The 26928-nt window shown below is 41.5% G+C and overlaps 1 protein-coding gene across 3 annotated transcripts in view; it reads left to right on the top strand.

Annotated features, from left to right (window-relative positions):
• The first annotated feature begins 1694 nt into the window (after positions 1-1694).
• Positions 1695-26928, top strand: part of PLCB4 (phospholipase C beta 4) — a 380701-nt gene continuing 355467 nt past the window's right edge. The window contains exon 1 of one of the 3 annotated variants that reach the window (XM_046679316.1): positions 1695-2178. The gene's annotated coding sequence lies outside the window, so the exon portion shown is untranslated. Of the gene's footprint in view, positions 2179-2285; positions 2440-26928 lie in introns of those variants that run through there. The other 2 variants (XM_046679314.1, XM_046679315.1) reach the window with 2 other exon arrangements.

The following is a 26928-nucleotide window of genomic DNA, read 5'->3' as shown; positions in this document are numbered from 1 at the left end:
TGGCTCTGCTGATTCCACTACAAATTGCTGATTCATGGAATTGTGAGCTAACGAAGTGGTTGTTTTAGGTCACCAACTTTTGGTGTGGTTTGTACACAGCGAAGGCTAACCAATACACTATGCTTGGGCATAATACACACTAAATTAAATTCCACTGTTAAAACGATCAAGACACATAGATGACAGCTTCTAGTTCATCTGTCTACGGGTAATACCCAGGAAATACTGGAAGATACACAGGCATTCCGGAGAACTGGGTTTGAAACTAGCTACACTACTTATTGGCTGTATGACTGGGGGCAAATTGCTTAACCTTTCCAAACGTTAGTTTACTTAAATATAAAGTGGAGAACAGGCCTAAAATACTGCTCTAACCTCTTGCTACTCAAAGTCTGATCTTAAGACCAGCAACATCAGCATAACATGGGAGTTTGTTAGAAATGGCAGAATCTCAGGTCCAACCCCAGACCTGCTGAATCAGAATCTGCACTTGAAGATCTCCAGGTGGTTTGTGTGCACATTCCAGTTTGAGAAGAGCTGCGTGACACCCTGGCATCACTCAAGGTCACCACATCTTGAAGACCCCTGAACAATAAAGAGCCACCCAGCTTTTCCCGGGAAACTTGGTTTAGCCTATTTTTCCTGGCTTCCTCACAGGCAGACAGGCTCAGCGGCTCAGGAACTCTTTTCAGGGCTAAAATTGCAGCCTGGCAGTTTAGCTGGGGAGTTCTCAGCTCCCTCCCCCTTAAGGATGCCCAGTTGGTAAAGTTTTGATTATTTCCCTCTTAGCCTTGCCTGGAAAAGGCCAGGATGTGCCCGGGGAACTAGGCTTCTGCGTCTGCAACTGCATCTAGCCCTGGGAGTCTGGACCACTGCTTGCGCACACATTCTCCGTCTATTCCCAACACTGCTCGGGCGGCCAGGCTCGCTCTTTCCTCCTGGTCAGCCGGACCTACTCTGGCGGCTGAGCATGCCCAGTTCAGCTGCGAGCGTGGCCCCAGTCCCCAGTGCGCAGGTGCCACGTCTCCGGGTTTTGGTGGCCGCCGGCCGGGAGGAGGAGGCGGAGTGGCCTCCGGGAGGAGGGAGCCCTCCCGGGAGTCCTGGAGCAGCACGTTGTGAGGGTCCACACAAAGAGTGATGCTAGACTGAACACCGTTAGGATCTGAGTGCGAGGGTGACTCGGAGCCACCCGGGGGCCGTTGTAGGGCAGGGGCGAGCCGGGGACTGGCTGGAGCAGCGTCCCAGCATTCCAGGGACCAAAGTCTGGGGGGTTTGCGTCTCTGAGGTTGCGCTTTGGGGAAGACTTTTTGGAACCACTTAATTTCTCTATGGCTCAGTTTAAACCTTGAGAAAAAAAAAGATTATAGTAGTACTTGCTTTGGAAGATTGTTTTAACGATTATACGAATAAAAAGCGTTTAGAACAGTGCACTGTAAGCGCTTTATGTGTTTATTAAACAAGATATCAACAAATAAACACTCCCTCCACCTCCGCCAGCAGCTTTGAGGTACCTGTTTTTGCCAGTCCTGATCTCCCTTCACTCCTTACCCCCACCCCCGCCCCATGGCCCACGGCAGGCTGCGGGTCTCCCTTCGGAGAAGGGTGCCACTCTGCCCTCCCCCTTAAGGTTCTGCGCCCGGCGCCACGCAGGGCGCATCCGGACCCCAGGCACTGGGCACGTGCCGCCGCGCTGGGACGCCGGGGGGCGGCTGGAGAGACCCCCGAGGAGCGCGCCGCGGGGAGGCTTCCCCGGACGCCCCACCCACCTTCTCGTAGCGCTGCCCTCCACCCCCCTGGGCCGCCGGCCCCTGGCGGCGAGGCGGCGCCCCTAGCCCTGCCGGCGCCCCCTCCCCGCCCCGCCGGCTCGCGGCCGCCGGGCGGCCGGCCCGGCCCCTGCCCACCCCCAGCCCAGCCCGGGCGCGCCGCACTGGGCATGCTCCGTAGCCTGGGCAGGTTGGGGCTGCGAGGCGACAGCTCGGGCTCTGGAGCCGGGAGGCGAGAACGAGGAGGGAGACTCTGGGGCTGGCGAGGCGGGAGCAGCGGGCCACGGAGGGGCGGCGGGGCCCGGAGCCGGGGACACGCCGAGCCCGGCGGGCGAGCGGGCAGGCGGGCGGAGTGGGCCGGCGCTGCCCCGCGGCTTCGCGGAGGAGCGCCCCGGAGACCCCCGCCTCGGCCGAGGTAAGGACCGCGCGCCGGGGCGGCAGGGAGGCGGGGTGGGGGCGCGGGGGCAGGCGAGGGGCGGGACTGGGCGCGCCGGGAGGGGGCTCGGCGGCCGGCTCTTTATGGGGGAGGGGGTTGGTGGCGCCGGGAGCAGTAAGTGAGCTGCACCGCAAACAAGATCTCACAGACACACGCGCGCACTCACGCGCGCGCACACACTGGGTCTCCAGGCGGCGGCCGTTGCCACATCCCCGGCAGCAGCTCCGGGCAAAGTGACAGGTAGGAGAAGGCATTTCAGGTCCCGCCCGAGGATGCTCCCGCCCGCCCGGGCCCGCGGGGCTTGTTTGCTCCCGGCGGGTGCGTCCCGGACGCGCGCGCGCGCACCCGGATGCCCGGCCGAGTAGCCGGTGCAGGTGCGGGGTGCTAGGCGCCCTGCGCGTGCGGGAGGCAGGGGTCCCCGCCGCCACCTCCTTCCTTATAATCATCGCTTTCTGTGTTTCCTTAGACTGCAGACGTTCACCACTTCTGGCTAGAAATAGCTCGGCCCGACGTGTATATGATTATTTTGGTTGGAAATAGTTGGCACCGTGCAATGCCTGTAAATGTGTGTGCGTGTGGATCTTACCTCTTCTGGGGAAATAATAGACATGATTGACCATTTCCACTTAAAACAACACTGACAGGCCGGCACTCGTTGGGAGCAGTCTTCGGGCCTCCTAAAAGCATGTAAACGATGATGTCTTATTTTCAGAATTTTAAAGTTGCCTTTTCCTTAACTAATTAGACCTTGTCTATGTCGTACGGTACTTCTGACTGTAGACTTTGTAGGCAGTACTATATAGAAGTATGGAAATACGGAATTCTCCAATTTCCAAGTGTGTCGAAGTGCAACTTTATCTAGAATCATAAAACTAGCATTTTTATAGAGAAAGATGCAAATACCTGTTATGTTTTCATAAATATGCATGTATTGGAGAGATGACCCTCTATTCCCCAACTTTTTTTTTTTTTACTCGATAGTGATTCCAGCTATTGTTCTAAAGCACGTGTTTGACATTTAATTTTGGCCAAAACATTCATGAAAGGTCATTTTTTTTACCATAAATGTGATACATGGCGGACTCTAAGTTATGAATGTGTGAAGATGGCTGTTTAATAATTCTATTTGGTTGGCAATAATGTCGTGCAAACATAAGCAGCTGTGTAACATCTAAAATAGAATTGTTTCCCCTTTAAAGAGAAATCAGATTCGTAGAGTAAACATCACCAGGAAAAGCAACTGGTGACTTTACCTAGAAGTCTACAAGGAGATTAAGAAAGCGTCTGAGGAACTCTGTTCTTCCGAAAAGAAAAATTGCGTGTCTGTGTGAGTGTGTAAAATTTTAACTTTATCCTTTTCTTTTTTTGAAGACTCTTGGTTTGAAAAATATGTGCGTGGACTGAGAAGCTAATTGTATGTACTTTTCAAACTTCAGTGGCCTGAGTTAGAGAATCATGCGGAAGAACAGAAAGCTAGCTGGCCAGGGGCATGTGGTTTAATCTCCCATTATCTATGTTATATAATCTAGAATGCTGTGTCTTTCAAAGGACAGCCTTGTATATTTTTCTGCTGGTGTTTTAATCTCTTATGTCATCTCCCTTTTGAACTTTAGAAGTTTAATGAATGATTGCCATCTTGGGAGAACACCTGTTTTCATAAAAATTCACTTTTTAAATGGAATAGCATTTTTTTATTGGCATTTTAGTGTAAAGAGACTTTTGCTGCCTTAACTAGTAACCCTTTGCATGTAGCAGATTAGAATATAACTAAAGGTACCTTGTATTAGATTACTGATTACGCTTTCCTCCACTGTGTTATTACCCAACCATCCGAACTTAGTTTTGATTTAGCTTTGATGATATCACTCCCCAGCTCTGAATTAATCGCTGGTGAAAATGCTATTCTACAAGTAACTGTCAAAACACAATTTCTAAGCCTCCGTTTGATCACTGGGTACACGTTTTTGTCTGTCAGGATAATGCTACCTTTTATTTGACAAATGCACACCCACACAGAAGAGCTTTGTTCTCAAATACTCTTTTCTAAGTTGTATGTTTGGGTGCCTGAAAATCTGAGTGTTGTTATACTACTTACATGCCCTAGAATCTTGAGGTGGTGTGTTTTTGCCTTGTGAGACGGTGAAATACGGAAGTTTAAAAAGTCTTCAGAGTTACCAGAAAGCTTTTACAGAAATGGATTTTTTAAATCTACGTCACCTCTTGGGAATATTTCATCCCCAGCAGAGACCAAGCCAGTGCTCATAGCCCCACTGTTTCGTCTTTCCCAAGAACATATCCAACGTCTTTAGATTAATGTACACTGCTGATTTTGGCATCGTGGGGCAGTTATATTTGGCAATCCAAATCGTCGTGGTATTTTCCTAGGGTACTACTAAATCCGTTTTGGGGTTTGATTCATTAACTACTGAAATGATGACTAAGCACTTGCTTAGTATTCAGCCCTAACCTATCCTCCAAGTTAAAATTGAGGTGAAAATGAGCTTCAGAGCTGCTCTCTTGTTTTCCTTGAATTGATCACCTTGGTATGCTGATTTGCGAAAGGATGTGGTAAAAGTGAAGGCAGCTTCTGGATTTTGTGTCTGCCTTTTCATCCCCAAACTTTCAGATGTAGCTGGCAAACTCAGCAGAATTCATAAATAATTTTTGTGGATTATTTTTCAATGATGTGCTAGTAATTAGCTGCCGAGTTTATTTGATTTTTTAATTTTAAAATCTTATATTGAGAATAAATGTTATCTTTGTGGATCACAGCCCTTAGGTAATATAGTCATGGGAAAGAAAGATTACGTATTTCTCATGGTCTTCACAAATGCCCTTAATAGTGAACTCAAATATTTTTGGGGAAGCAAAAATATTGTTTGAAACTTAAAAGTATTTAGCAGATTATGATTAAGTTATCGTCGTTTGTGACCACTTGTAAAGGCTGAAACAGCCTGTTTATTAGGACTGATGACCCAGGTTTTTAGTCAACTGTCTATCACAGTGAGTCCTATAAAACCAAGAACTTCTGTGTTTGATATGCAGAATGAGGTCAAGGACTAATGGAGACGCTTTAATGATCACAGCTGGTATTTCATGTCCAGACTGAAATTTCTAAAATAGTTGCTTTTCATGTCTTAACGTGAACTTGTAGACCATAGTAGTGTCTGTCAAAGAGACTTATCCACCTATTGAGAAATTAAGATAGCTTTTCATTGCTGGTGGTCGGCAGCAGCGACTTTGTCTGGTTTTGCTGTTGGTGTTCAAATGTTAACTGTGTTTGCGAGGCCACTGCTTAATCCTCAGTGCTGGCCGTCCCACATTTTTTCTATTTCGCTGTAATATTCAGGAAATCTAATAACCTTGTGTAGGTCTTTCTTCCATTCCTTAGTGTTTGTTTTTCTGTTTAATGGTTTTTCTTTTGATAAAGCCTCCCCTTTAAAGTAGACATACTTCCTCAAGGTGTAATATTATTTATCTCGTTAGGCCTTCGAATGGTGTAAAGGTTTTGTCCATTCAGAGGCTGTGACTCTTTAGCTAGCCAAATATAAAAACGGGTTTGCTTCCCCCTTAATGGAAGTAGAGCTGAGTGATAATGAATTACTGAGTAGATGAGCGAGAAGTTTGCGTTCTCCTTACTGGAAGTAAGCCTGTTTTCAAAAAAAAAATCACCCCAGAATTGAAAGCTCATTTCCCTTGATTGCAACAACTGCCCCCAAATCCTGCTTACTAGTCTGGCTGGAAACACATGCCTTCGCGTGCTTTTCATATGCCGAAGGTGTAACCCAAGTTTATAGAGGAGATGAAAGCAGCCAGGCCCTACCTTCCAGATCTCACCTAGGAGACCCTGATGTTCAAGATGATGAATATTTTCTCTGCATGAACTCCATCTACTTTTTCTTTCCTTTCCTTTGTGGAATCAAAATAGTTGAAAAGGACATAAATCAGAGGAAGCTTTTTCTCTGAACACCTCTCTTGCCTACCACCTGTATAAAACTTTCAATGAGAAGGTTGCACACACTTGACCACAAGATAATGTTATCTTATCCCTTTGACTGGGAGTCTCCTTCACCGCTCTCCTCCCATGATCCTTTGGTGTGCTGAGGACTGGGAAATTTCACCACCAGCAAAGGAGCCACCCTCGGGCCAGGCAAATCATTGCTTTAATAGGCAATGCCCTTCTTAAAGCCTTCTTTTCCTCCTGCACGATTAAAGGATGATTTTGGCCCACTAACATGAATGAAGTCGCCATTTCCTTAGAACAGGAGAAAGAAAGTAACTCGAAGTAATTAATTGTAAGTAGCTCATCCAGAGAGACAAGATCACAGACCGTTAGATTTACATTTGACGTCTCGCTCTCTCCCTCAGAACAGGACCCCAGCTCAGGTCCACCCTGGAATGGTCTGATGATGGAATTTGGTAGCTCCAGGAATAGAGCTGGCAAATGAATTAGTCTTTATTTTCACTTACTTCCAAATAAGATTTAGACAGGTATTAGAGCCACTGCTGATCTTGGCATTTAAAGGGTTGAAAAAGATGGACATACATTGCTATGGGTATCCAGTTTTTAAAATTATTTTGATGAGTATATTGCAATATCATTGGCTTCCTTTGTGCTTAATTTTATCCATTTAAAAATATTGTGCTGAGAAGGGTCTGTAGGATTCTCCAGACTGAAGGGGGAGTGTGACCCACTCAAGGTAAAGGACAGCTGTTCTGGCTACACTCCGTCTTGGAGGCAGCTGGGTGGCTAAGTGGGGGATTCTACTGTAGCTCTGCTCCCAGGAGTGTAAAGGCGCTGAGATGTTCAGGTGCTGCAGTCAGGCAGACCTGAGCTCAAATCCTGACTGTGCTGTGTGTTAGCTCTGACCCTGGGCATCCACACTTAGCCTCAGTTGCATGATCTGTAATCTGAGGAGAATAACCCTCTAGGGCAAAATGCCTGGTACTATACTGTGAATGATGCTGGGTATGGTGTTACTACTACTGTTGCTCCAACTGCTATTAGTCCTTCTCGTACTAATACTACCAGTATTCCTGCTCACCCGCCAGTTCTCCTCTGCCAGAGGGGCAAATGCCATTGACCTATCCATCCAAAGCATGCTGAATTCCTATAAAACTTTTTTGGGGATCTGAACCCGCAAACCCCAGGCCACCAAAGTGGAGTGGGCGACCTCAACCACCATGCCACTGGGCTGGCACACCCTAGAAAACTTTTAGTAAGGGACATTTGTTCTGCCCCCTTGCAAATACGGAAAGCTCCAGTCACCTTTTAGGACCTCTGTGAAGTTCTGTATCTTCTTCTGGACTTTTCTGACTTTGTGACTGCTGTTAGGCAGAGGGACCTAACATTAATTCAGCCCTAACTGTCTCAAAATTCTGTGACTGTGGGGTTTCAAAAGATAACTCAGTGAAGCCAGATGCTATCCCCAGGGCGTCTGTGTCTTCCAGCCAAGCTTTTGAAAAAGACCATATTAAGCCATTTAGGCCTGGAAGGAGAGAGGCATCCACTAGAATAATGTGGGTATCTTTGATGTCTAGGGGGAGGTTTTGCACTCCTGTTTTCCCACAGGGCTTCAGTGGGAGCGCTCCCTGTCTCTGCTTTATGTAGTAATAGCAACAACAGTGACAAAACAACAGATATTTTGAGCCCTTAAAATACGCCTCATCCTTTAATCTTCCCAACAGCTATTTTGGTGGTTACTACTAGTATTTCCATTTTACATCTGGGGAAACTGAGGCTTGGAAAGGTGAAGTTACTGACTTCAGGGAGTTAAAGTTGGAGATGAGATTTGAACTGAACTCCAGCTTCTAACCACTGTGCTCTGTTACCTGCCACTAAGTCCATGCTGCTGAAAGGTTTGTTACAATAAAAAGTTTTATGACCGTTATTTTAAGTGACATGGCTGAGGTGTGACAGAGAAGCTTCTGGCAACTCTGAGAGAAGCTTCTGGCAACTCTGCTGTGAACACGGAACTGAAATAGGAAGTTGAGGATAAAGCCATGTGTCCTCATCTAATTCACAGGTACATGGGCTGAGACCCTAGGGAGTGGGGGCTGTGTCCATGGGGAGCTCTACCATGCCCCTTCCTGGGGAGCCGCAGGTCTGACAGATTTCTGCCAGCTGAGCGTGGGGCTCAGGGTTGCCAGCGCCTCTCCATTTTCAAGAGAAGCATGAAATCCAGATTTATTCTAAGTGTGAGATCTCATTTAAAAATGTTTAGAAATAATTGGAATAAAAAACGTGTCAGCCCATGGGGTGGCCAAACAAAACATATTCATTGAACAAATTCGGCCAGTGAGCTCCCATTTTGAGCCTTTTGTCAGCTGTAAGTGCCTGGCAACACTGTGTACCAGAAAATGTCAGTAGTTTCGTCTTTAAGTACACCGTCTTCTTTATTCATGCTCCCCCCTCCCCCCCCCGCCCCGTTAAATTTCTTACGAAGGTTGTTATGGCCGTTTCTTTCCAGTGGACATAAATTTCAGCTTCTGAATTTCTGCCTGTTTTTTCTCTCTCTCCTTTTTTTCTTAGGATGTTAGCAAATAAACCAATTTAGCAAGGCAGAACATGTTTTTATCTCCTCTTTCTTGGTGCTCCTTTAAAATAAGAACACCTAAGTATGGAGAAGTGGGTGACTTCGTTTATGAGGACGTGGAGGTTCCCTTGCCTGCATCGCTGGTTTGAAGTCTAACCAGTTGTGCAGTATCCCCACGGCTGTTTGATAGTTGCTGTATTTGTCCTGGACGTACAGGGTTGGTGTTGCAGTCTGCGCTCTACTTAACAGCCCTGATTTTCCCTTTGGCCCTTCAATGAGAGATCCCATTGGATCAAGTGAAAGCGAAGTCCCTTTGAGGTGAGTTTCTTTCACATCTGCTGATACTCTGTCGTTGGACAAATCACCAAAGCCGTCTCTAGAATTTCTGTTAATGTTTTGTTTTCATTGGTTTTTAAAATGAGGTACACAATACATTCATATGTTCCAGTTGAAATAATGCAGAAATACAGAAGCAAAATGTAAAATAACTCTTTCCCACCTACACCCATTCCCAGATATAACTATTGGCAACAGCTTAGAGCACCTCTTTTCTCTCCTTTTTCTATGCATTTACATATGTAAGTATATGTATGTGTCTTTTTCTTATTACATAAACTGGCTCATACTGTATACAGTTTTCTGTGACTTGCTTTGATCCACTTAATGTGTATCTTTGAGATCTTTCCGTGTGAGTATACTAGTTATCTTTTTCTTCCTAACATTACATTATCTTTTTCTTTGTAACAGTACATAAACTTGGGTAGTGTGGGCGTACTGTATTTTATTTAGCTATTCTCCTGTTTTCTCTGTGGCAAACTGGAAGATTGAAGGTCTTTGTACGTAGGTCTTCACGCACATGTGTGAGAATTTCTTGTAGCTAAATTCCTAGAAACAGAACTATTTGGTCAAAAGGGTATATACATTTTACATTTTGGGAGAGCACTGCCAAATTGCCTTTAAAAAAGCTCTCTATGGAATTTCTATCTAGTGGAGCCTCAAATTATGAGCATTTCCTCTAATTGAAGCATGTCCCACATTGTCACATGGCTTTACTAATTCAGTCAGATTTTGGTTATATACAGTACACCAGGAAATAACTTAAGAAATAGTCTTTGTCCTTAAAATTCCTTGAAAATACAATACTTAATCAAAAAGAATTTACCACTTAAGAGGCTAATTTAAAAACTCTTTAGTAAAGAGATATCTTGTAGAATCAGAGTTGAAAATCTATATTCTAATCTATATGGTTAGTTGTGAAACTCTAGACTCCTCAGACCAGGGACATGTCATGAGCATCCTTGAATATATGGTCAAAGAAGTGAGGTCCTGCACAGCCAACAGAGGTTGAAATTGACCTCAAGTTAAAGGAAAATCAAGTTAATTTCATTGCTAAAAATTCTGTCTAGGTGTATTTATAGCTTTAGACTTTCAAATACTTAATTATTTAAGAATCTCTTTTTACCTTCTACTTGAAGTAGAAGGTTCAGATATAATGCTATTTTATTGTTTTACTAGTTAATAGATACTTGAAGTTAATTTCCATTATACTTAGACATGGTATGTGGACAAAGGGCTATATAAATTAGAAACTACACTGTATTTTTATTTAGAGAGATATTGGGAAAAATACGGAAAATCTAGGTCACTGATTCCCGTCTTTTTTCAGAAGTGATACCTTTAATAACTATAGATTTTATCAATAATATGGAGTAAATTATTAGTAAATTTTTAGGATTTTGTGACATCCCTTGAAAGACTTGGAATCACTCTAAAGCGTCACAATATCAATGCTAGTAAATCTTAATGTGGGTAAACAGCAGGAAAATGAAATATTGTTTCTGTTTTCAAAGATGGATTCTGTTCTTTCATCTGTTTCTCCAGATATCCATTTTTACGAAAAATTCTGGTTAGGTTGGCAATGACATTCAGATTCTGATTCTCTGCCTTCTGCATGTTTATTTTTACAGCACATTGTGAATTGTAGAAATATGGTAAGATTCAGTCATCTTTCCTTGGCATTGAAACCTTGCATATTCCAGAAAGTCTGTACTAGGTTTTGCTCATGGAAATGTTACAGCGTTTTACAGTTTACAGTTTCCTTTGGTAATGTCTGTGAAAGCCACAATGGAGGGCCCCACCTGGTCGTTCTTCAACCCTCTGTCATTCAGGGTCCTGTTGGGGAACAGATGGCAAGTATAAACTGAGTCTTTTGAGGAGGGCTTTAATAAAGGGACCCTTGAGAAGGTGTGGGCAGGTGTGGTTGAGAAGGTGTGGGCAGGTGTGGTTGAGAAGGTGAGAAGGTGTGCTTGGAGGGACCACAGCCAGGGTGAGTGCTGAATAGAGACTGAGCAACAATAGGGAACCGTTCCTACTCCAAGTGAAGGGGCCAGAAGGGCTCTCTGACAAGAGCTGTGCCCTTTTGTAAATTAGAGGGACACAACCAAGCTGTAATATCTCTGCAGGGAGATAGCAGGGGAATAAACACGCCCACCTCACTTTCCTCCTGCCCCCAAACTCTGGTTTGTGCCTTCCACTAGCTAAACCCAGACAGAAGCCAGAGGGCAAGGGAGAGGAGGCAGGGGTGGAGAAGGATGGAGAATAGGCCTGGGGAGGCAAATGGCAGACTCTACCCACCTGCCATTCTAGAGCGAAGTTGTGCAGGGGTGAGAGGTCAGGCCAAGATGGAAAGTCTATGGCCTGGTTTTGTGGACAAAGAAAAGAAAACTGCAGATACCATGACTCAATTTAAATTGAAGTTGGGAGTATTCTATGGTGGCACGTGGCTGGTATCAGTAAGATTTGTGGGGGGCTTTAGAGTAACATTTAAAAAAAATTCTTTTAGTCAATTGGAATGGTTTTCTTGGGAAATGCATAGAATGGGAAACTTTATGTATTTAACTGGTGAACCAAAAGTGTAGGCTATAGACAAGAGAGACGAAAGGGATTCGTAAAGTCTGTCAATGTGGAGTTGGATACCTAAGATATAATTCCTTTGCTTTTAATATTTTAAGAAAATATTTTATCTAAAATGTCAGGTACCTGGGGGGAAAAGACTAGGAGGAAATTAAGGTTATTAACAGTAATTTTCCTTCAAAGAAGTCAATTTAACTGAATCATTAGCATCACCAAGAAGAGACGAGCTGTATTTTCCCATTGTTTGGTATTGGCAGTAAGACTCAGATTTCAGCCTCATTTATTCTCTTGCTTTCTTGGCTCTGTTGTTTGAAAAGGTGAAGACTGCTCTGTTTAGTTTGTGTGCTTGTCTTGAATGAACGAGCAATGAAACTTGATTAGAATCATAAAATCACACTGCAGTAAGGAATATCAAGAGTTCATTTTTTCTTACCTCCAAATTTTATGGTGTAAGAAACCAAGACACTAGCCATTACAACTGCTGTGTGCCCATTCCCCAAGTTGGTGACTCTAGGGAAGCCACTTCACTTCTCCATCCTGAAGGAATTGTACTAGATTAATTCATTTCTGCTGTTACCCTTGTGGACTTCTGAAGGCCCTGATTGCATGGGCTTGCTTGTCCAGTCTATACTGTTGTCCTACGTTAGACGCAGAGCTTTGGAAGTATCTTATCCATCACCCAGCCCTCAAATGGTATTCTCTGCAGGTCTCTACATCACTGTAGACTCTTCTTACTCCACAGACTCTTTCACTACGAGATAACTCATTCACTTCTACCATTTTTACAACCACTTGTTCGCAGATGAGTCCCATATCCCTGACCTCTTCTCTGAGCTCCAATTCTATCCAGTTTTCTTCTGGAAATCTTAATGTTGAAGTCCTGTGAGTACTCTCAGATCTGTGCGTCCAAAACAGAAGTCCTCAACTTCATTCCAACCCTGTCTCATCCTGGCTTCTACATTTTTGTGAAACAAGTCACCAATCTGTTGCGCCAACAGCATCTATCTGTCCTCTCCTCTCCCATTGCCGCTGCTTAAGTGTATGTCCTCAGTGACTCATGTCTTGCTTGCTCCAATAACCCTTCAGTTTCCCTGTTTCTCTAGGCAAATAAACGGCTACTTTATAAGTTTACATCTTTGCTCATTTATTCTCCATGCTCAGCTGAAGGAATTTTGCACAAGACAAATCTTATTATAGCATTACCTCTAAAATGCTTCAACAGCTTCCTGTTGCTTTCAGAATTTAATTCTGTTTCCCTAATTTGCTAAATACAAGCTATCCATGGGCCGGAGCTCTACAGTGAAGTTTGAATGCCTTTATTTACGTCGCCTTTACTAAGCTATATTAAAATTCCAAGGATGCGAGGTCTGTGGCCACAGTGCCTTTGCCGACTTGGCACTCAATCCCCTTCTTTGACTGGCTGAATCCTATAGACCTTTACAAACTTCACATAGTTGCCGTCTTTTCCAGAAAGCCTTCCTTGATTTCACCTCCAGGTTGGGTGCAAATCCTCAGTCCTCCTGTTGAAATTGTTTGCAAATTTTAGCCACAGCATGACTTTCCTGGGGAAGGGAAGAATCTGGTGCATATTAGAAACTAAATCAACATCTCTTAAATGGATGAATAACCAAATGCCATTATTGCAAAGTCTGCAGACTGGGCAAATTAGGAAAGCAGTCTGATGAATAAGCAGAAGAAGTGCCATGTTTAATAAATTGAAGCCATCTGCAGACTTATTACAGAGGGAAAAAGTGTTCCATGATTATTTACACTGGTCACTGAGAAGTAGCACGATGATCAATTTGGAAAGATGATCAATAATTTGAAAACTCTATATTCGTTATTTCTGGTAACAGAAATTCTGATATTATAATTTATTAGTATACTTAGACCAGAGGAGACATTTCTCTGAATATAGTTTATCATCTAGTCCTGGTGGGCACACTCTCTTAGTGTTTTTCTATTTTATGAGTTTGATTTTAATCAAGTGATGCTTATTTTTCTTACACTATGATAGAATCCCAAATCAGAGAAATTTTTTGATTTCAAACTTGCTGGAAATTTAGAGGGAGAGAGCATTTATTTAATCAGATTATTTTTATTAAGTGGAACTCTTGGTAATCTAAAATGCTTTGTATTTATTTTAGCATTGTATTTTCCAAATGACCTCTGAATATATCAGTGCCAAAGAGAAAACAAGAGAGCTCTTAATTAATTGAAGGAAAATAGTCTGCTGAATATTGTTTTTAAGAGAGTATCTTTTGCAATTCCAAAATCAGGAGGGAGCATTTTATTCATGTTGTTGGTTGAGTCTTACGAAAATATTGGCTTTGACGGTCTTAACCGTGCCCTTCTCCCTGAGCTTGGAGCGTCAGCAATGTTTAAGAGGTTTCTTCTTCCTAACTGGCATCTTTTTGATTTAGCACCTTTCTTTTAGCTTTGTGTTGAAAACATGTTGGCTAAGTATGTTAATTATTAGATATATCCTTATTCAAATTTGAATGGAGACAACATGAAGAAGGATTGTAGTTTAGTTATTGCAGCTTCTGAGAAAGTATTTCACCATAGCAGTTTAGAAATACAGATGGAGAATGTTTCCTTTTAGTTAGAGCCTTTTTGGACCTGTGAGGCCCTCTGAGAATCTAAAGTCTGGCCTCATTCTGTCCATTTTTCATTCTCTTTGAAAGAATTTCAAAGTAACTGGTTAAAGCTCCTCTCCCATCTGTCATGAGTAACACGTAGAAGTTTCTTGTGCAGCTATCGGAGAGAAGGGAGGAAATGTAAAAGCACAGATCATTTGGGTATTAATACTGATCCTGAAAGTAACTCTGCCGGAACCAGGCTCTTTTGAAACGTTCTGTTACATGTTACTTTTTATTTTCTCAGCTTGAATTTATAAACATGGCAGACCAACAGGTTTCATATCAAGATTGATAACCAGGAAGAATCCACTCTTTGATTGAGTGGCAAATACCTTTTAAAAACCTTCTGGAGATTTTCACTTTTTACCAGACCAAGGCTGGGTTTACCAAACCAAGCTTTGTTGGAGAGGTGAAGGCATGCATTACCTGCAGGGTAGACCCCACTTCTAAATAGGGTTTCTGGTCTAGAATATCTCAAGAGAAATTCGTGTCCTTTTCCTCCTACAGATGAAAGTACCCTTTTTTTGGGCAGAAGACATACGATGCCAGGAACACAAGTGCTAGTGAATCAGTGCTTCCTACCCCCACCTCATGTAAGGTGTAAGACCATCAGGAAGGAAGTGTCACACACACACAGACACACGCACGCACGAGATAGATGGAGACTGCAGGCTCTCGGGCCACGCTGTGGAATGAACGGGATTTGTGCAAAGTCACACTGTAAAGAAATGGAGCCAGTTCTTTGATATTTTTGAGTCTTTACAGGTGGCTTTGTGGTATTTTTAGAAAGTTGTGATTTCCCAGGGTACTTTAAGACCAGGCCCCACCCCAGTGTCCTTTTGGCCTAGGCAGTGTGTCCTGGGCCTTACCAATAAATGCAGCTAGTTAATTCTCTCAGCGAATCAAAGGTGGTATAATTACCACTGTTTGATACTCAGAAAACTGAGTGATTGAAGCACTTCTTCAGGGTCACACAGTTGATCATTGGCACAGGCAGGCTTCAAACTGAGGTCTATCTGAATCTATACGGCAACATCTGTGGTCAGCGAGGTATGTGGGACACACTTCTCCCTCCCTTCTATCTGATGGAGCTGTCCTTTTGGTTCAGGGTAGCAATGTGTCCACTTAAAAATCTCCCCTTCTTGGCCTACACTGTAGCCAGGAGTGCTCACCCAGTTCTGGCCAGGGAGATATAGATAGACATCATTGTGTAGGCTTTTTCTCCCTCATTTCTTCCTTTCCGTCCTGGAACTGGGACATGATGCTTAGACTTGCAGCTGCCATCTTGTGGTTATGACAATGAGAGCCACACACTGAGGATGGCAGTACCGGAAGTAGAGGGCGCCCAGTTTCTTGATGACTTACTTGAGTGGCTTCACCAGCCTTGATCAACTTACCTATGAATTTCTTGTTAACTGAGAAAAATAAGTGACAATTTGATTAAGTCTCTTTGATGGGTGTTATGGACTGAATTGTGTCACTCCAAAATTCATATGTTGAAGCGGTAACCCACAGTACCTCAGAATGTGACTGTATTTGGGGATAAGAGATAAATAAATTAAAAATGAAACTGTTAGGATGGGACCTGTTCCACTGTGACCAGTGTCCTTTTAAGAAGAGGATATTAGGATACAGGAAAGAAACCAAGGATGTGTGTGCACAGAGGAAAGGCTGTGTGAGCACACAGTGAGAATGTGGCTGTCTTTATGCCAAGGAAAGTTCCCAGAAAACAATCCTGTTGGCACCTTGATCTTGAACTTGCAGCCTCCAGAACAGTGAGGAAATAATTTCTGTTGTAAACCACCCGGTCTGGGGTATTTGTTATGGCAGCCCTAGCAAACTAATACAGTGGGGTTTCTTTACATGCAGCTCAAAGCAGTCCTATTGATAGCAAAACTGAAACAAATGAAAGTATTATAGACCACAATAGTATAAATGATTTATTTGTTCTGCTGTTTCTTTTCTTTTCTTTTCTCTTTTTGAGGAAGATTAGCCCTGAGCTAACTGCTGCCAATCCTTCTCTTTTTGCTGAGGAAGACTGGCCCTGAGCTAATATCCGTGCCTGTTTTCCTCTACTTTCTATGTGGGACACCTACTACAGCATGGCTTGCCAAGCGGTGCCATGTCCGCACCCGGGATCCTAACTGGCGAACCCTGGGGCGCCGAAGCAGAACTTGCGCACTTAACTGCTGCGCCATCAGGCCGGCTACTGTTTCTTTTTTTATGAATGCTGTCTCCATAGCCCTTGTGATACTATGTTTGTTTACCTGTTTAACTTCCAGTGTCCTGCCTCTAGACACACGCATACACACACCTGCACACCCCAACACACACACTGCGCTTCTTAGGCTGAGGTTGTCTGTTTCGTCTTCGTTCGGCTCGCACAATAGGTGGCACATAGCAGGCACTTTATCCTTGTTTGTTGAATAAATTTGTTTAAAAGAATGTAGTTGGCAATATTTAGGAAAACAGAATGGTCAAAATTAGAATAGTGATTTAAAAAAACATGTGTACTCTTTCATGATTTCAAAATTATAATTTTGATATTTGAACATGTAATCCTAATTTGAAAAGGGGATTTTGTTCCTGAGTTGGCTTAGTTTTCAGGGGATTTGCTTTCACTGAACTTTCGTAAGTTAGTTTGTTTATGGGCAGGGGTTAGACAAATCGTGTAGATCCTTTAGTCAGTCCATCTGTCTATCTATGTATCTTTCCTATGTAAGTTTTACATCCTTCTTTAAGGAGTCTTAGAGTGGAAACCTTTCATGATAAGTGAGATTAAATCATTTTCCATAATTAGGAGCTTGAATCATTGCCTAATTTATAGTTTGATAAGTAATGTGTACTTATGGAACTTCTCTGCTGTCACTCTAAGTCAGAGGGTAAGTTTTTTTAAACAACAACAAAAAAATGGTTTGGTTCTTCTTTCTTAACTTTTAACTTCTAACTGAACTTTTAAGTAGTCCAGAAAATCTTTTAATTTCTTTTTAGGTAGTAGGCGCTTTTCTTTTCTAATATACTTTATTCTATAATATTGTATGGAGAATAAATTGTGTGGACTTTCATTAAGTGCAATGTCATATTTTGCTTGATTTGGTGCTTTTTAAACAGGATGGTGCTTTCTTCTTAAATCATGCAGAAACTGGATAGTTCAGATATGATACATTTTATTTAAAATACTGTAACCAGGGGCCAGCCCCGATGGCCTCGTGGTTAAGTTCAGTGCACTCTGCTTTGGGGGCCTGGGTTTGGTTCCCGGGCACAGAGCCCACACCACTGTTAGTGGCCACACTGTGCTGGCTGCTCACATACTAAAAAATAGAGGAAGATTGGCACAGATGTTCGTTCAGGGAAAATCTTCCTCACCAACAAAAAAAATAATGCTGTATCCAGAACCTGACATACTACAACATAGAATGGGGTCAAGGTAATAAGATGTCTTGACCCGTTTATGTATGTGCATGAAATTTCAGTGACCTCATGACTTCCTTTGAATTTATTTGAATAAACTAATTTTGAGCTGTTTGGTTCTTTCAAGCGATCATAACTCATTCTCAGTTTTTCAATCAGATTTGTATAGTAGCTGACACGTAGTAGGCCCTTACATATGTCCTAAAATGAATCTGTAAGATGGGGACACTGACCACATGCTGCTATTCTGCATCTCTTGTCATTTCATGGTTTCATACATCCTATTTTGGATTTGTATGCATTCTGCTGTTTCTAAAATTGGTAGCTAAGCAATGCATTTTTTAACATTAATTATCAAGTTTTGTCTTACTCTTAAATTTCCTGTGTTTATGTGAGGCAGCACAGTGGGCATCTTTCTATCTTGCTGAAACCCACTTTCCTGGGCTGAAAATATATTGACCTTGGCTATAACCTTGACATTTAGGAGAGTTGACTAGACTCTGAAAACATAGAGCCCAGTGTGATTGTAAATGCCTGTTCCTATGACATCCTCAGTTACGTAATAAAAATAATCCAGAAAATTGTCAAGATATGTGAACATTTTATACGGGGATTGGCCTTATACAGCACAGACTTACGAGAAAGAGTTCATTTTCCTAAGAATCCTTCAACAAACTGAAGGTTGGGCTCCCAGTCCTGAGGCTCTGACTCTCTGGATATTATAACCACAACATCTGGAAGAACGTCTGTTTCTTCCTTTGAAAAAAATATGTTTAAACTCTTTTTTTGGAGGGATGTTATAAAATGTGTCCATCGCATGACTCATTTTGGAGTATAAGAGGTGATATGAATTAAATTATCATTGAAATTTTTACCCTGTCTGCTTTGCTCATTTAGACTATATGACCTTACAAAGAGTCAGGCAGAGCGAACATGACAGAAGAGATCACTTGAAACTTATTTCATCTGGATTGAAAAGGATATATTTTATAGCTGAGGATTCCGCACAGAAAATAGCTTTCTAAAGTTACTCTCAAGTATAGCATCAGTGTATTGGGAAGGAAATCAGTATTTTTCAAGTGCCTCGTAAAGGTCAAGCATTCTACCAGGTACTTACATTTGGGCATAACTCATTGGGAGACAGCAAAATGGTTGTGTGTACTGTGGGGTCCTCGCCTTGTCACCAACTAGCTAAGTGACTACTGAGTGACCTTGGGCAAGTTATTGACCTCCTCTTCCTCATCGTCACTTTTCACATCAATCCTGTGAGATGGGTGGAGGGATTCCCATTCTACAGATAAGGAAACTGAGGCCACTTAGGTAATTTGTTCAGGGCCACACAACCAGCAAATTGCAGTACTTGGATCTGGAGCCAGACATTGCTCAAGATCCCACCCTCTCTCTCCCATTCTCTGTGGTCCCCCAGTTGATGGCATGTTGCATGAGCTTAGATTAGGGGCACTAGTAATATAGAAAAAGCTCTGAAAAGGAAATTGGGAGAAGTGAGTTTTAGCTGGCCCTTCCCCTAGCTAACTGCGTGTCCTTGAGCAAGTCATCTGTCTCAGCTCCCTTATCTCTTAAGTAGAGGGCTTGGGCTCGTACAACCCTTTCAGATTTTGCCCCTTTATCATCATAAAGTGTTCCTCTTTGTGTCTAGTAATACTCCTTGTGTTGAAGTCTATTTGTCTTATATTAATTTAGCCAGTTTAGCTGTTTGTATGCATGGTATAACTTTTCCCTTTCTTCCAACTAATGTTTCTATTTAAAATGTTTCTCTTTCTGGAGAACATATGTTTGATTCTTGCTTTATTATTGTTATTGCTGTTATTTTATTCGTATTGACAACCTTTGCCACTTGAATGAGTGTTTAGTCCATTTACATTTAAAGTAGTTGTTGATATGTTTATATTCTGGAGTTAAAGTTTTAAGAGGTATATTCAATTTTCATTTTGGTTTTCTATATCTTCTCACTTTTCTTTCTGACTTAACTTTATGAAAAAATAATCTTGTATGGGTTGGAGACTTATTAGTGTAACTGGTTTGTTGAATGGGCCACATTTAGTAAGACACAAAAAGAAAATAGCTTTATTCTTTTCCCACCTCTACTTTGGATGATATTTTCAGCAGATCTCATAGCTTTTGAATCATTTAAAAATATTGGAACAACTAATTTTCAAATATGAGAAAAATGGGGTACAATGTGCACTGTAACTTCTGTCCTCCCATCCAGTTTATAGCGTCTCCCCTTTTCTGTCCTCAGGCCTGACACCTGGCTTGGTGATCATCAGTCAGAAAGAAAGGTCATTTTTAGTTCAGCCGTCCTCTCTGCACTTCCTTCTACCCACTGTTTCTGGCTCCTCCAGAGTCCACAGGGAGGCAGAAGAGGGATGAAGGCTGTTGTACTTGCTGGTGCTGGTTTGTTTTCGTGGCCTGCTGTTTCTCATATACACGCTTATGGGTTCTTTGGAGGTCGCCTGCAGGGTCCATCGACACCATGCCATTATTGGATGTGGGCAGTGTTACTCCTAGGTGACCACTCATGACCTTCAGCTCCTGTCCTCCAGTGGCACATTGCTGGAGCATTTCTGAGCCCCTGTCCAGGCAGCCCTCTGGGGTGGAGACCTTGCAGGATTACTTAAGCCTCGTTAACTTGGTCCACAGGAAAACTCACATGTAAGCACCATCAACTCTGAAGTGTAGCCTGTTCCCACTTGTCCTGAGGTTCTCTTTCCTTGCTCTACTGTTACAGGCAGCATCAGCCAGGCCTGAGGCTCCAACCTCACACATGCCCCACAGAACAGGCTGTGAGTTTCTGCACAGAGGCAAGCATCTAGCCAGGGAATATTAGCCTCCCTCACTGCATATAGCCCCAAGGTATGAGGGTTTGTTTGGGCACTTGGTAGAGAGGAAAGGAAAGGGAACTAGTCTTTACTCTTGAGAATTCTGTGTCTCTCTTTTTTTGTTCTTGATAAGGAAGATTGGCCCTGAGCTAACATCTGTGCCTATCATCCTCTGCTTTGCATGTGGGATGCTGCCACAGCATGGCTTGATGAGTGGTGTGTAGGTCCGTGCCTGGGACTTGAACCAGCAAACTCTGGGCCACGGAAGAGGAGTACGTGAACTTAACCACTATGCCACCAGGCCAGCCCCCTGAGAATTCTCTTTAACAAGTATGTTCTGCAATACAAGTTCTTCTCATGCGTAGACTCCCGGGGGTGCCCTCTGGACTGATTTGACAATGTGCAGCAAGTCCTGTGGTCATGTGAAAGGAACTCATCACCTATTGTCTTTAACGTTGAGACTAGCTGAAAATTTGAAACAATAAGAGATTTCTCCTACTTCTGTTGAAAAGAATTTAGAAATTATTGGCTCAATAGCAAGATGCACAGATAAACAGTATACTTTCAGCTACATTTATAACTTGTGAACTACCACACTTTATAATCTTTTCACTGTAACGAGAAATACTAAGTACAAAATAAATGCTTAATGAATCAACTCTTGGAGATTTTGGTGATTTTGTCTCTGGGGAAAGTAAGGGTGACCAATGTAATAAAAGGAATGAGGTCTCTAATCTGTGATACTCTTTACTAATTTAGTTAAACAATTGGTCACTTAAGTGGAAATATATAATTCAAAACTATTGTTAGCTCACTCAAACTAGTTGGTCAGGTTGGCCCAGGTAGATAAAACCTGTGCCTGGATTGACAGGCACCTCTGGTGGAAATCTGTAAACAATGCCAATCATACATCTATTTATGCATTTTATATATATGTATATGTGTGTGTATATTATATGTACATATTATACACATGTATATGTGCTTAATTTGTATATGTATAAGTATACACATACATGTGTATATATTTATGTAATGTGTATGTGTATATACTAGTGTATATATCCACATGTAAATTTGTATATTTATAGTTCTGATACAGCTGTCACAGAGATGACATATGATGGGGTTACCTCAAATATATTTTAAGAGTTAGTAAAGTATAAATAGCAATAGCACAGATAAAGGAGAATGGTTTGGAACAAGAAACAGGTAATTTTCTAATTTTTGGAGCAGCTACAGATGAATATAAAATGTATTTATCTGTTCATGGTTAACTTATTTTGAAGTAGAAAATAATCTGAAAACATCTAATGTGATTTTGTACTAGAATCTATAGGTGACAATATAAGAAGTCATTTTAAAGTTTTAAATTTAATTTTGACTAGAGTTAATTATCAATGTATTTTCAAAATATATTAACATATTTATTACACAGTAGTGATTTATGTGAAAAAAAAAGATTATATCTCAGTGGCTAAGATTGAAAACATCTTAGGAGATTTTGTCTTTGTCTTTTTTATAAAAGATTTTTTCATAATAAAAGATTGTGTCTCAGTGTCTAAGATTTAAGAAAATACCTTTGGAGCTTATGAAAGTAATACACGATCATGCTAAACATATGGGAGAATACATGAAAAGCCCAAAGCATGTGGCAGAAGTGCTCTTAATCTAATCATAAGCAGATGACCATTATAGGCCACAGTGAGAAACACCAGATTGCTTTTTGTTTATTGATATATTTTTTCTATGAGTTATAAAAAATTGGTCTTTTCGTGGCAGAACTTCCTTTGATCTATATTTAATCAGCTCACTTATTTTTCTGTGACAGACTAATAAGAATTGCGTTTCACGGCTAGATTTTCTGTGTAGGAAGCTGTACCAAGATCGTGTACCATATAATCAGAAAATCTGCTAAATATAACTTCTCAAACTTTATTTGTAGAGTAGATTTTTTTGTAATTTTTTGAGCCTTAGTTGATTGTTAAGAATTACTTTAAGATGCAGAAAAAGAAATAAGGAAAGTGAGCTTGTGTATAAGAAAAGAGGTATTTTAGCACTCAAGTGTGTTTTTAGTTCTAGCCCTTGAAATGCTTATGGCAGTTAATTTGGTGTGGACCTCAATATTTCATTTTGTAAATGGGGCAGTGTCTGTCGGATTGTGGGGTCAAATGCAAGGGGGAATATAAATGCTTTTGGCCTATTTTTCTGGGTATACTTTAAGCAAGGTAAGCCTTCATGAAGGAGTCCTAATTTGTTAGAAAGCTTGGAATTTTGAGCAAGAGATTTAAAGAAGAAGTTGTTTACAGAGTTCTACTTTAAGTATTACCAGGTATTGTCTTTGTAAAAGTATCTTGGTCCCATTTCTTTCATTATGAAGCCCTTCTTTTAAAATCATTAGCCTCTGGCGAAGATTTAATACTTTGAAAAGTAAGTTCATAGAAGAAAAAGTGTGAATACAAGAGTGGTATTTAATTGAGAATACTATTTTTTTCTGTATCATGGGAAAATATTGAAATGGGTTAGCTAAAAAAAATAATATGTTTATCTTCTTAAAGATAATTTAGCAATTATTTGGAAAAAGACTCAACGTCTTTATATTAAATCATGATTTTTTTCCCAAAGATCAGTGTATGGAAAATTTTAAAATAATAGAGAACTAATAGAAAGGGGAGAAAAAATAGAAACATACTGTATCACATAATAACTATCCCAAAATGAGTTTGGCTTCTAACACATTTTCAGGTTTTTAAAAAAATGGGTATTAGCTAGCTGTTCTGATAGAAATGATGACTTGCAAAAATACTCTGTTTTGTTTAAAAGTTGCTGGAAATGTTAACCTGAAATGGAAGAGCAAAGAAGCTCATGTTTAGGTTTATACACAGCAATTAACTTTTCCATCTATCCACGTACATCACAGACTGTGCACATATTGTGTAAAATAATTGCCAAATGTTTCGGGGGTGGTGAGTCTATTTCTTCTTCATGAGAATTTATGAATTTGTGAAATTAGGTTTTTTTGGAGTCACAACAATTTATTTCATTAAGATGTTTACTGGATAAATATTTTCACTAAATGTTCATCAACTTCAAACAGGCATTATTTATTCAATGAGAAGTGTTAGGAGCCTATTGCAAAGTGCAATCTATTTTTTTTTCCTTCTACAGTGGATGTTTCCCCTTTTGGTTCAAATGAGTCTATTATTTTAAATGGCTTCCATAGATCTGAAATCTCATATATATAGAAGCAGCCGGTTTTATTTGTAAGCCCACCCACCTAGCGGGCTCTTCAGGGTCTTGGTGCCACACATTCTGTAAACGTGATGTGAAAGCCATAGGGTGTGTGGACTGTACATGGGGAGGGGACCGTTGATTTCTGACAGAAACTGAAGCCATAGACTCATCAGTTTATTTTGCATCATTTCTAGGTCATACAAGTACATGATGGCTTTTTTTTTTGACATGCTGTAGGTATATAGAACCTTCGTAATATCTCACAGCTATAAGCTAGAGAAGGTCACTATGTGTCATGCCAAACCACGTCTGATTTCTGACATGGGCAAACAGTAACTGTGCTTGAGGTGACAATGGACCCTCACCCTGCATGTGCCTTTAGACCATAAACTGAAGGTCCTTGTGAATGTTATTTCAGCCAATGTATGTGTACAATGTATAAGCAATATTTCAGTAAAGATCAAAGTATAGTATAGCAGAAAAGTGAGAGCTGACATTCTTGGGTTTGAATATCAAGTCTGCCTTTTACTAGTAAACTGACCTTAGGTGAGCTCCATAGATCCCTCTGAACTTGTCCTCTTCTGAAAGGGGAGACCCTAGTGACTAACTGGGGGTTGTGAAGATTGATGAAACACTGGATGTTAAGTGCCCAACACATCACGTGGCTTATAATAGCTACTTCTTAAGCATAGTTCTTTTCTTTTCTTTCTGTAGACGTCTGACAATTAAATATGTCTTGTGGGGCAGTTGAACAGTAATGAGTTGGGCATGCAACTCATCATGATATTTCTAGACATGATGCTTGCAGATTTTTTTGTTTTGAGGATTGCATACCTTTCATAAGTCCCTTGGGAAATTAGTCAGTATATTGTTTTGCTCATTCATTCATTCATTCAGCGTTTTCTTTTTTTCTTTTCTCCCCAAAGCCCCAGCACATAGTTGTGTATCCTAGTTGTAAGTCCTTCTAGTTCTTCTATGTGGGATGCTGCCACAGCATGGCTTGATGAGTGGTGTGTAGATCTGTGCTCAGGATCCGAACTGATGAACCCCAGGCTGCTGAAACGGAGTGCGCAAACTTAACTACTACGCCACTGGGCTCACCCCCATTCAGCATTTTTCAATACTTGTTACATGCCAGCTTTTCTGAACTCTAGGAGTTTATGTTCTATCAAGAGAGATAAACATTTAAGAGAGAAATGACTATAGAATTTTAAGTTTCACAGAAGGTGCATTGCTGAGGCTCTGTAGAAGCACAGAGTAGGGACATCTGAACTGGGACAGTCCTTAAGCCCTCAAGAGGTATTCTCCTGTTCTTGTATCCTTTTTTCTTTCTTTCTTGTTCTTGCTGAGGAAGACTGGCCCTGTGCTAACTTCTGTTGCCAATCTTCCTCTTTTTGCTTGAGGAAGATTGTCCTTGAGCTAACATCTGTGCCAGTCTTCCTCTATTTTGTATGTGGGACACTGCTACAGCATGGCTTGATGAGTGGTGTGTAGGTCCTCACCCTGGATGCGAATCCATGAACCCTGGGCTGCTGAAGCAGAAGATGCAAACTTAACCACTATGCCACCTGGCCGGCCCCTGTTTTGTTTTTCCAGACGTGTTTCATTTCTGTTGTTTAATTTAGCCATGCTTCTAAATATTTACTTTTCTTTGCTGAGACATACAGACTTGGAAGACTATCTTATGTTAGAAGATTATCCATTTCTTGAGCATCAGAATAGCATTACTGTCTTTTTGGTCATCATTTTATTTTGTATCCCTAACATGAGAGTGTAGTGGTCCATAGAGGGGCATGTGGTAGAATGATGTGACCTGTTGTTTCTGATGGTTTCCCTGGTGACTGCTCTCCATTAAGCTTTTTGGCCTTTTAGTGGGAGACATCCTCTTGACGCATGGAAACTGTTGATGAGGTCAGCAATGGTTACATAACCATGTTATTGGACAGTTATATGGAGCATCACAGTCAGTGGAAATAGGAATTGCTTCTGAGAACACAGTGGGAAAGATAAATTATATCTTGGTGTTTGTGAGAGTATTTTTGGCTGTGAATTATAGAAGACAGCAGCTTAAACTCACAGAAGTTTGTCACCCCTAACAGGAAATACAAGTTTAGGAATCTAAGCCTTTTGGGCAGGTGCAGCATCTCAGCAATGCCACCGGAGAACCAGGCTCTTCCTGTCTTTGACTCTTTATTGTCTGGCTTTTGTCCCCATGGTTGTGAGATGGCTCTGTTTCTCCCAGCAGCTGTTCCCAGGAAAGAGGGAAGGGGACATGTTCATATCTTGAGAGCAGACTTTGTCAGAGCCCTCTTTCTTGCATCTCATTGGCCAAAACTGTGTCACATGGCTACCCCTAGCTGCAAGGGAGTCTGGGAAACAAACCATTTTAGCCTGGCATATTGCCACCCAGAACAAAATCAAGGTTATGAATGTTGGTTAGACAAATAGCCATGACTGCCATACCTGGGGATTTTATTTTTGTCATGTCTAATGACCTTAGGTTTAGATTCCATGATTTGGTGAGTATTAGTTACCACCTTATTCATGCATTTATTTGACAAATATTTATTAAATGCATAAGACCTTATAATATACCGTTCCCAATTTGATAAAACCAGACCTCAAATTATGGCTGCATGAATGAAAAGTATCTGAGTATGGATGTAAGCTAATGGAAGTTTCTCTTAGCTCATGTACTAAATTGCTGGAACTGTGATTTTCAAATTGGAAAAAAGTTGATTTTGTTTAGCTGACCTCCATCGTGTAACTCGTTCATAATTATTACCCACACACTCCCTTCTCTGACCCTTGATTCTTTCACCAATAAATCTGGAAGCCTGCCTTGTAAGACTGAGTTGTTCCACTTTTCCCATAATACTCCCTTTTCCAGCTTTTATGTGCTTATCCATTAAGTCAGGCAAATTTCCTTTTCAGAATCTGGCATTGTTTCTTTATTGGAAAGGAAACGATTGTTTTAGGCCAGGAAAACTTGAAACAGAAAATAGAAGACTATCAACTACTTTTTTTTTTAATCATCAGATCTTATGTTAGGATTCAGTGTTGGGTCTTGGTGGGGTCTTGTGCATATTCTGTTCAGAGGGAACCGAAACTTGTTCTTGCCCGTGGTTCATCTTTGAAGCAGGCTTGACACAG

The sequence above is a fragment of the Equus quagga genome, chromosome 12 (assembly GCF_021613505.1).
Source record: "Equus quagga isolate Etosha38 chromosome 12, UCLA_HA_Equagga_1.0, whole genome shotgun sequence".
Classification (NCBI taxonomy): Eukaryota; Metazoa; Chordata; class Mammalia; order Perissodactyla; family Equidae; genus Equus; species Equus quagga.
This window is presented reverse-complemented; position numbering and strand designations above follow the sequence as displayed.